This window comes from Brassica napus, chromosome A1 (assembly GCF_020379485.1).
Source record: "Brassica napus cultivar Da-Ae chromosome A1, Da-Ae, whole genome shotgun sequence".
Taxonomy (NCBI): Eukaryota; Viridiplantae; Streptophyta; class Magnoliopsida; order Brassicales; family Brassicaceae; genus Brassica; species Brassica napus.
This window is the reverse complement of record NC_063434.1, coordinates 19,413,734-19,423,983: the sequence shown is the minus strand read 5'-3', so window position 1 is coordinate 19,423,983 and position 10,250 is coordinate 19,413,734. Positions and strand designations below refer to the sequence as shown.

Genomic DNA, 10,250 nt, shown 5'->3' with positions numbered 1-10,250 from the left:
CATTCCAATTTATAACATGAATGTAAAGAAGTTTAATTTTCATTTTACATGAGCAATATAGAATAAAATCATGACATGTACTTTAACAAAATAGCCACAGTAAATTTACGACAAAATAACCCAACACAGAATATAAACTAAACACTATCAACTAATCACTAAATTCTATACGGAAATATAAACCCTAATCCAGTGTCAACTCCAATTTTTCATAAATTAAACCCAAATTTCGAAATGCCAGTAAGATGCATTACCATTCTACATAAGGCATATATAATAGAAAGTGTGAAAATATAGTTGCAATCTAAAGATCATTTTAACATATTTCTCAAATGTTTATATGGGTATGCCTTCATAGAAGGTGGTAATGTTTGCCTCAATGTCAACCACAATCATACATAAATTAAACCATATCAACTATTCACTAAATCCTACGCGGAAATATAAATCCTAATCCAATGTCAACCCCAATCTTTCATAAACTAACCCCTAGTCACTAATCACTAAATCCTACATGGAAATATAATCCCTAATCCAATATCAACCCCAATCTTTTATAAACTAAATCCAAATTTTGAAATGTAAGTAACATGCATTTTCATTCTACATGATCATATAGAATAGAAAATGTAACAAACGATATAGCACATTACATATATATATTGTTCAAATTTTGAGGTGTCTATAATTACAGGGAAGAAGGTAATTACTAAGCCCTACACGGAAATATAACCCTAATCCCATTTCAATCTTAATTTACTAAACCCTACATGGAAGTACATACCCTAACTCAATGCCAACTCCAATCTTTCATAAACTAAACTCTAGCCACTTATCTCTAAGCCCTACATGGAAATATAAACTCTAATCGAATGTCAACCCTAATCTTCCATAAACTAAATCCAAATCTGAAATGCCAATAAGATTTGTTTCCATTCTACATTAGCATATAGAATAGAAAATGTGACAAAATAAATAGCATATTTGAAGTGTTTATGATTGCATAGAAGGAAGTAATGCTTAAACCAAATTCAAATTGACTGTAGCGAAAAAAATGAAGATTGAGGGCATTATAGAAAAGAGGTGGAACAAACATCATATGAATATCATTCCATTCAACATCACATTGTATTATGTTTTATTTGATGTCATAATAATGTTATATGGCAAATATGTGTTATAGAAGCGTATATTGCCATGTCGAGCTGAGTAATTGTGTTAACTATTTGAAGATAGTGTACGTACTATACGCAGTTAGTGAACAACTATTTACTTACGCATATGGAATATGATTTCATTCTTCTAGTGTAAGCAACAAAAAGGAAGAAGATACATAGAGTTGGAGTCACTACATAAAACATTACTACAACACGGAGGTAGTTTAGATGGTAGTATCTAAAAACAAGAAGAAAAGCTAGAACATAAAAACAATGCGTAGAAACCATAAACCCATGTCTACACGTCCTGGGTGAGTGCTCCGCTTTGACATAGTGCCAGTGTTTCAATCAAGTAGTTCTCCGCAGCTACACAAACATTTTCTTCAGTGAAAGCCACACACTTCAATTCCACCCCAACGGCGTGCATTTATAACATAATATATGTCACTACAGCGGAGCAACCTATACAAAGCCAAAGTCGCTTAGTTCTATAAAAACATTTATTCTAAGCCAAATATTTTTGTCTTGGAATCACAAAGAGACTATAACATGAGCGAACTACAGTCGATATATAGCACAAGATAATCATTTCTATTTATATGGAATAGTAAATATATATATATGACATGGTACACACGGTTACATAGAAAGGAATTGTTATACATTACCATTTGCGAGGAGTGAACTACACTCGATACATAAAACAAGATAATTATTTCTATTTGATATAGTATTGTATATATACGTATAACTTGGAACACAAAAGTACATTGAATGGAATATAAATTCTAAATACCTTATGATTGTTTCTACATCATAAAGAAGTGTAAAACGAAAGGGTACGTGAATGATTAACAATTTAAGCTATTCCATGTCACATACCATAGACCGATCAAATAGTTCTACATATACTATGTTTGTCTCGATTCCAAACAAAATTACCATTGACTTCGATGTAAACATATGAGTAAGACAAATCGGTAAAAGTTCAACCCCAAATCGATTCGGCGTACCTCTGTCTACTAGATCCGACATCCAACCCAAAGTAGGGTTTATATTTAACAATTTAGATTTGACTAGGCTGGACTACATCCCAAATAGGGAAAAAGAGCATCACAAGAATAGAATCTAAAGCACACACCCTAGAACTTACAGTATTGCAACAGATCTGAGACAAAGCGCCGATGTGAATGGGAAAAGGGTCAGTGTGCTCCTTCTCGCCGATTGGACTGTCACGACGTCTTCTCGCAATAGATTCCCGAAGTGGAGACGATGTCCCTTTGCAACACAGTTAGAGAAAGAAATAAACTCAGAGAACACAGACGGTGGCGATGGGGAGGAGGAAAAAGTGGTTCGAAGAGGTGGAGAAAAACGTGGTTCGAAGAGATGGAGAAAACCGTGGATCAATTTCTCAAAATTTACCAAATAAAGATAAAAGGAAAGATGTGATATAATTACGCCACGAGTAATTTGAAACATCTAATAACTATGATTTTTTATTTTTATTTTTTTTCAGGTTTCACCGGTTGGCATTGAAGGCAAAATAGCATTATTACATAAAGTGGAATGGGTGTTTCGAAAATTTAGGGCATTTGGTTATCTAATGAATTACATTTTTTTCATGGTCATACATATCAATTTCCCTTTCTCTTTTTTTGGTCAAACATACCAATTTCCCAAAAAAACATAAATGCTTTACTATGTTGTTAGCCCAATGTTACTTGACTAAAGGTGGCCCAATAGAACAACAGATGGCGTGTTTCTCTATAAAAGTGGTTAAAAAGCTAGCAAGTTGATTCTCTGCGTGAGGGTAATGGCAAAGTCAAAGCAGAAAACCGAAAAAGAAGGGATTGAGATCAACGATGGTGGCGATTCATCATCTTTCGATCTAACTTTGCTCAAAGAGGCTATCGAGAATGTCCCGACGAAGAAGAAGAAGAACCCATTTGATCTAACTTCGATGTCTCTCGCAATATCAACAGTGGATCGAAAGTGCAGCAAACGGAAGAGAAATATCAAATCAAAGGCGGAGACGATGCAGCGATTGCGAACCCTTCTTATGATCTGCGATAAATACTCTTGTAAAAAACTTAATTAGGCTTCTCTCTCTCTCTCTCTCTCTCTCTTCATTTAGGTTAGCAGTCTATATTGTTGGCTTCGAAACTGAGATTAGGATCATTGAGTGATTGATGTGGTAATTGGGCTACTCTCCACATAGCTTGTGCAACTGAAGTATACATGTAACCCCCTTTCTTTATCCAGACAAAGAAAAAAAAGATTTAAGTTTTGGTGTGGTTTTAACTTTCCAAAGCCATCTCAGTTTAAGCCACTTATTGAAAATTTTATAAATCCAAATGCTGCTGCAAGTTCTTCTGAGGGAGAAAATGTATCGATAATATACACAGTGTTCGTGCACAGTTTTGGAGATGTTGCTTCCATTCTAAATGCTGAAAATCAGCATTCAAAACTCTTTTTTTTTTTCCTCAGAGGAGGTTAAAACGCGTTGGGGCAGATGAGGCTCTTGCTTCAGATAGGATGAAATGTGCGAAAACTAACAATTTCAGACTTGGTCCTGCACAACCGCATCAGTGGAACACTGCTTATGGCCATCGTCAGGCATACCTACCACAGACTTATGCACCTCTATCTGCCACACACATCTCAGCCTCACGCTGGCTATGATCCTCCTTATGGCGCTTATACTCAGGCTCCCTCTGGCTATATTCCTCACGGCCCGCCCATATCAAAGACTTCTGAATCCGTGTAATGCCATCTTTAACACTGGTTCTTATTCTCTTATTAATAACTTGGACATCTTCCACTATCACTAACTCCTCAAAGAAAGAATGTCTATCTGATTTCTCTCATGTCTCTTGCATTAAAATGCACAACTTTTTGAGGTAATTGTGGTTCAGCAAGTACTATGTGAATTGTGAACGCAGTTTGTTTTATATCTTATGCTTTTCTCTCCCATTCTGTTAACGTTCTCAAGCGGGATGAATACAACAACATGAAGTTGAATCTTAAACTGAAAATAACTTGATGGATGCGTCTCGTTTCTTTGACATTCCGTTGAGATCTATGATTCATCTATATTTGTGTGTAATAGTCATTTATCTCCCAATCTTGTCGTTTGCATTTCACGTTTCTACTAACCTATTTTACGTTAAGTATGCTTATATAGTTCTTAAGAGTACATAAAAAACAAAAGGGCGTTTGGTCTAGTGGTATGATTCTCGCTTAGGGTGCGAGAGGTCCCGAGTTCAATTCTCGGAACGCCCCAATTTGTTTTTAATTTTAATGTATTAGATTTTTACTAATGGGCTAGTTTTCCTTTATACCTCTATCTTGTTCAGGTCCATCATGGAAAATACCCAGCCCATAGGAGTCTTTCTTGTAAACGATTTTCCTCTTGTTGGATGATGCACATTCTTTCTGCAAAAGAATCTTGCAGACAAATTGGATAAATGTTTTTAATTGTTAGTACCTCATTATATATGTCACGCGTTTCAATTTTACAAAAGAGACTAAATAAATTAATTATAGTATGTCAAACAGTATATATAGTATAAGAACTTTGACAACATTTCATTTATTAGTTTTTACGTTTAATATATTAGGTAAGCTATCTATTGCTAAACGTCACATAGAAAAGATTACTTAGGTTAAACTCCTAATCTCCTAAGTTACTTAGTAAACATCTTCGAGATTGCATGTTTAAATCATACTGGAATTTGGAAAGATTTGATCTCCATAAAGGGTCAAAATTTCAAGATTAAGCTTTGTCTTATGAATATTTATACGAACACACAAAATCACAGTATTCAAACTCTCGTAGTTATTAAAAATGTACTTAAGATGTAAGCCATGAGAAACAAACATGGCCCCCATAAACGTTAGCCGCTTTCATCATATGGGAAAACATGATGGCTACCATCACATTCAAGATTATGATCTTTTTTTTGTAAATGGGTTCTAAATTAAGAACTTTTTTATATAAATATTAAAGTTAAGAATTTCTCAATGTACAGCCTTTTTCTTGAAAAGTATAATAGTAGGAAACTATACGAAACCACAATAATCCCCTTTCACGTTATATTACGTGGAAGACTTAAGGAAGAAACCGTGTTTGCTTGACTGGCTCATCAGCTCATGTGTAAACAACACTGTGGGTATATTTTCCTTCTTTTGCTTGTAATAAAATAGTAAATTGCCGCCTAATCTTAGTTTTATTTTTCGTTGATATGACAGATGTCCCAATCTAGATTCTCTGTAACCTTTCTCCAAATGAAGTTTAGTTTAATAGCTTGTGATTTCAATACACACAAAGAAAAAAGGAAAGTGGGATCAATAGTGGATCTTAGGAAACAGGTAAACGGGAAATAGGGTAATACAATTCCACTCATTTAGGTTGTTAACCCGATCATATTGGTTTACTCCGGTTATATATTTATTTTTGTCCAAAAAATAGAAAAATGGATGTTTTATTTTTCATACATTTCTGTTCTCTTGCAAACTTTGATATTTTGAATCGCGTTTGCACTTACTGATCCTCAGTAAACCAATTCAGGTTTAAAGTTCTGATTTGCAATCAGATAAATAAACAGAAAATTATCCTAAAACATTAGTCGCAACTGTGTAATAGTTATTTGAAATTAATCAAGTCCCCAACATTTTCCCATCATTAATTTTATACAAATAAATATATTATCATTATTAATATTCTAATTTTAATTTATATGTATGATTTATTTTATATAACATTATATTATTTAAATTATACATATAATTTGAATATATAATATCTATAGTCGATGATGTGATTATTACTTTTGTATATTGAATTGTATTTAATTCTCTAAATTTAACGGTAGTATTTTTTTGTGTGCTAATATAGATTAATATTTTGATTAAGTTTTATTTTTTACATTTATGTTTTGGTCTTGGACTTAAAAATATAGATTGTTTAAATTACTCATTTATGGATAATATTAAATTACACATATTTCTTCAATTCGAAGCACAATTACTTTTGATTCTAGTTAAACTAAATTTAATTTTATTTATTTCATTAGTTCAGCTTTTATCTTATATATATAAATATAATTCTGTAAATTCTTTTGTATAATTTGATATTTGTAGATTTGTAAAATTTTGAAAACTCATAGTTAAAAGTTTAACACAAAGAAATTATGTAAAATTGAATAACATCTCAATCGTATCAATTATAAAATATTTTTAGTTCATCAATGATATTTTATTATATGTTATTTAAATTACCTTTTGTAAAAATCTAAGAAAATGACTGACATAAATAAAATATTTTTATTAATTAATTAATATATATATATATTATGTTGTTTAATATTATGTTTTAAAGAGACGTTATCTTTTGCACTAGGGGACTTCAATGAGATTTATAGTAATAAGGAAAAGATAGGGGGAAGGATACGGCCTGAGGCTTCTTTTCTTGACTTCAGAAACATGATGAGAGTTTGTGACTTCACGGATCTTCAGTCAGTAGGTGACAGGTTCTCATGGGCAGGAAAAAGAGGAGATCATGTTGTTAGATGTTGTTTGGATCGAACCATGGCAAATAGCAGTTGGTTTGATCTTTACCCAGCTTCTCACACAGAGTATCTAGAGATAGGTGAATCAGATCACCGTCCAATGGTCACTTTTATGTCAGCAGAAAGAGAGATACCTCGACGATACTTCAGATATGATATGCGTATGTTAAATAAGGAAGGTTTTCAAGACTCAGTAAAAAGAGGATGGAGAGGAATGGGACAAGCTCAACTGGTCAGGGAGCCACTAACACAAAGGATCAGAAGATGTAGACAGCATATCTCGCAATGGAAAAAACTTCACCGCAATAATTCAGAAGAGAGGATTGGGATATTAAGAAGGAAGTTAGATAAGGCTTTTATTTCCAATAACTACACGACAGAGGATAAGAATGCTATCAGGGATGAACTTAACCAGGCTTATCTTGAGGAGGAGATATTTTGGAAACAGAAAAGCCGAATTATGTGGTTGCGATCAGGAGATAGAAATACAAGATACTTCCATGAGGTTACAAAAGGCAGACGGGTCAGAAATACTATACGATCTATTCAAGATGATCAAGGAGTTATACGTAAAGGACATAAGGAGGTTTCAGATGTTGCTACTTCATACTTCCAGAATTTATATGTGTCTGAAGAAATAAACAGCGGGCTCTACACAGAGGTTTTCTCAGATTTTACATCAAGAGTTACTCAGGAAATGAATGATGATTTAGTAAGACCGATCACTGAAGATGAAATTCAAGCAGCTCTGTTTGATATGGGACCTCACCGTGCTCCTGGGCCAGATGGATTCTCAGCAGCTTTTTATCAGAAGTTTTGGGAAGATTGTAAAGCTGATATACTGGAAGAAGTTGAGAGGTTTTTCAACTCTGGTGATTTGGACCCACAACACAACCACACAAACCTGTGTCTCATTCCAAAAATTTATCCTCCAACGGGAATGAAGGATTTTCGACCTATTGCTTTATGCAATGTCTCTTACAAGATTATCTCAAAAATTCTAGTGAACCGGTTGAAGAATCATCTATCAAATATTGTCTCAGAGAATCAGAACGCTTTCATACCAGGAAGATTGATTTCAGACAATATTGTTGTGGCTCATGAAATTTTCCACAGCCTTAAAGCTAGGAAGAGACAAGCTAACTCATACATGGCGGTTAAGACGGATATTACGAAGGCTTACGACCGTCTTGAATGGAGATTTCTTCAAGAAACAATGCGGCATATGGGATTTGGAGAAAAATGGATAGGGTGGATCATGGCTTGTATCTCTACAGTTACATATTCAGTTCTGATTAATGGAGCTCCAGAGGGTCTTATTACACCGAAAAGGGGATTAAGACAGGGAGATCCCCTTTCTCCTTATCTGTTTATTCTCTGCGCTGAAGTGTTGTCTCATCTCTGTAACAAAGCAATGAGGGATCGTTCCCTGCTTGGAGTAAAAATTGCTATACAAGCCCCTGCAGTTAATCATTTGCTCTTCGCTGATGATTCTCTGTTTTTCTCATTAGCTAATCCTAAAGCGGCAAAGAAGTTAAAAGATATATTCTCCAAGTATGAATCAGTCTCGGGTCAGGCAATCAACCTGAGTAAATCTACAATCACGTTTGGCAGTAAGGTTGGTGCAGAGGTCAAAACAAGAATGAGAAATGTATTAGGGATTCATAATGAAGGAGGGATTGGGAAGTATTTGGGTTTGCCTGAGCAGTTTGGATCCAAAAAGGATGAGATGTTTGCATATATTGTTGATAAGGTTAAGAAGGTCGTGCATGGATGGAAGCAGAAACACCTTACACATGGAGGAAAGGAAGTTCTTCTTAAATCTATTGCTCTAGCCATGCCTATATTTTCGATGAATATATTCCGTTTACCAAAGGAAGTTTGTGAGGAAATCAATGCTATACTAGCACGATTCTGGTGGGGCACAGGAGAGTCAAAGGGTCTACATTGGTATGCTTGGAAAAGGGTATGCATTCCAAAGAGAGAAGGAGGTCTTGGATTCAGGGATCTTGAATCTTTCAATCAAGCACTTTTAGGAAAACAAGTTTGGAGAATAATGCAAAATCCAAATTGTTTGATGGCAAGAGTTTTGAGAGCACGCTACTTTCCAGATGGTGATATCCTAAAAGCTACTCTAAAGAAAAAATCTTCTTATGCCTGGAAATCAATTCTCCATGGAAAGGATTTGATAGTTAAAGGAATGAGATACATCATTGGCAATGGGGAGTCAACAAAGATGTGGACGGATTCCTGGCTAAGTCTTCACCCACCAAGACCTCCAAGATCACGAGGAGAAGTCAATACTAACAGTAAGGTTAGTGATTATGTTTTAAATAATGGAAGGGGTTGGAACTTGGATAAACTCAGATAAGACGTCATCCAAGAGGATATAGAGAAGATCCTAGAATTAAGATCTTGAAATAGGAAATGATAAGATCTTGTGCTTGTTCCGCAAGTGTGTGGGTCAAATTTTTTAACGCAATACAAAACCTTAAAGTTGAGGAAATATCTTAACCACCCTCGCAAGGCATCTCTTGTTTGCATTAATATGTAGAATATTTTGTTTATTGTGTGTTATTGTGAAACCAACAAAATAGGAAAGAGTAAGATTATATTGGTGAAATTCGAATATTGCGTTTATTTTAGTAGTTATGGATCAAATTTTATATATATCTTCTTTGTTCCGAAATTGAAGGGGAAATCTTGTTTAGAAACAAATTAGTAGATTCTGCAAATGTTTCTATTTTTTTTTTCGAAGTCTAAGTAGAAGATTGTTGGGGACGGAGGGAAAAAGATTTTCGATTCAAAAATATTAGATTTTAATTAATAATAATGATTATTAATTATTTGGACATATAGAAGTCAGTGAAATATTTCAATATAATAAGGTGGTTACAAATAAGCTGCAGACACCACCGTGAAATAAAGTGAAATGAAATTGTTCAAACTTCAAACTCATATGAAAATCATTGTTAGTTTTTATTAGTTTAATTTCTTATAAAGCTTATATAATTTGATGTTCGTACAGGTTACATAAGCTAAGGATCGGACTCATATAATAAGCAATATTACAGTGTCGATATTGCAGGAGAATTATTTATGCTTGTTCTTTTATTTAATAATATGTAGTTGTTTGAGTTATTAATAATATGTTTCTTTATTTTGTAGTTTGTTTGAGTTATTTTAGGAAAACAATTAATATGTGGAAAAGACAATCATTTTTAATGTAAGATTAATTTAATTTTCAATGGCATTTGACTGTAAATATTATGTAACTTTTAGGGTTATTTTTAGGGGTGTTCAATCCGGATATCGGTTCGGTTTCGGTTCGGTTTTTTTCGGTTTTCGGTATTTCGGTTAGTAAAATATAACTACCATTCTAAATCCATATTTACTTCGGTTCGGTTCGGTTTATATACCGTCGGTTTTCGGTTTATTCGGTTTTATACCAAAAAACATAATTATTTTGTTTGAGATCATATTATATGAATTTTAGAGTCATATTGTCAATACAGTCATTTAT

General features: G+C 33.8%; 1 non-coding gene across 1 annotated transcript; it reads left to right on the top strand.

Moving 5' to 3' along the window:
* The first annotated feature begins 4,367 nt into the window (after positions 1 to 4,367).
* TRNAP-AGG lies at positions 4,368 to 4,439 on the top strand. The gene has a single exon. It is a non-coding gene; the product is annotated as a tRNA-Pro (tRNA).
* The last annotated feature ends 5,811 nt before the right edge of the window (positions 4,440 to 10,250 follow it).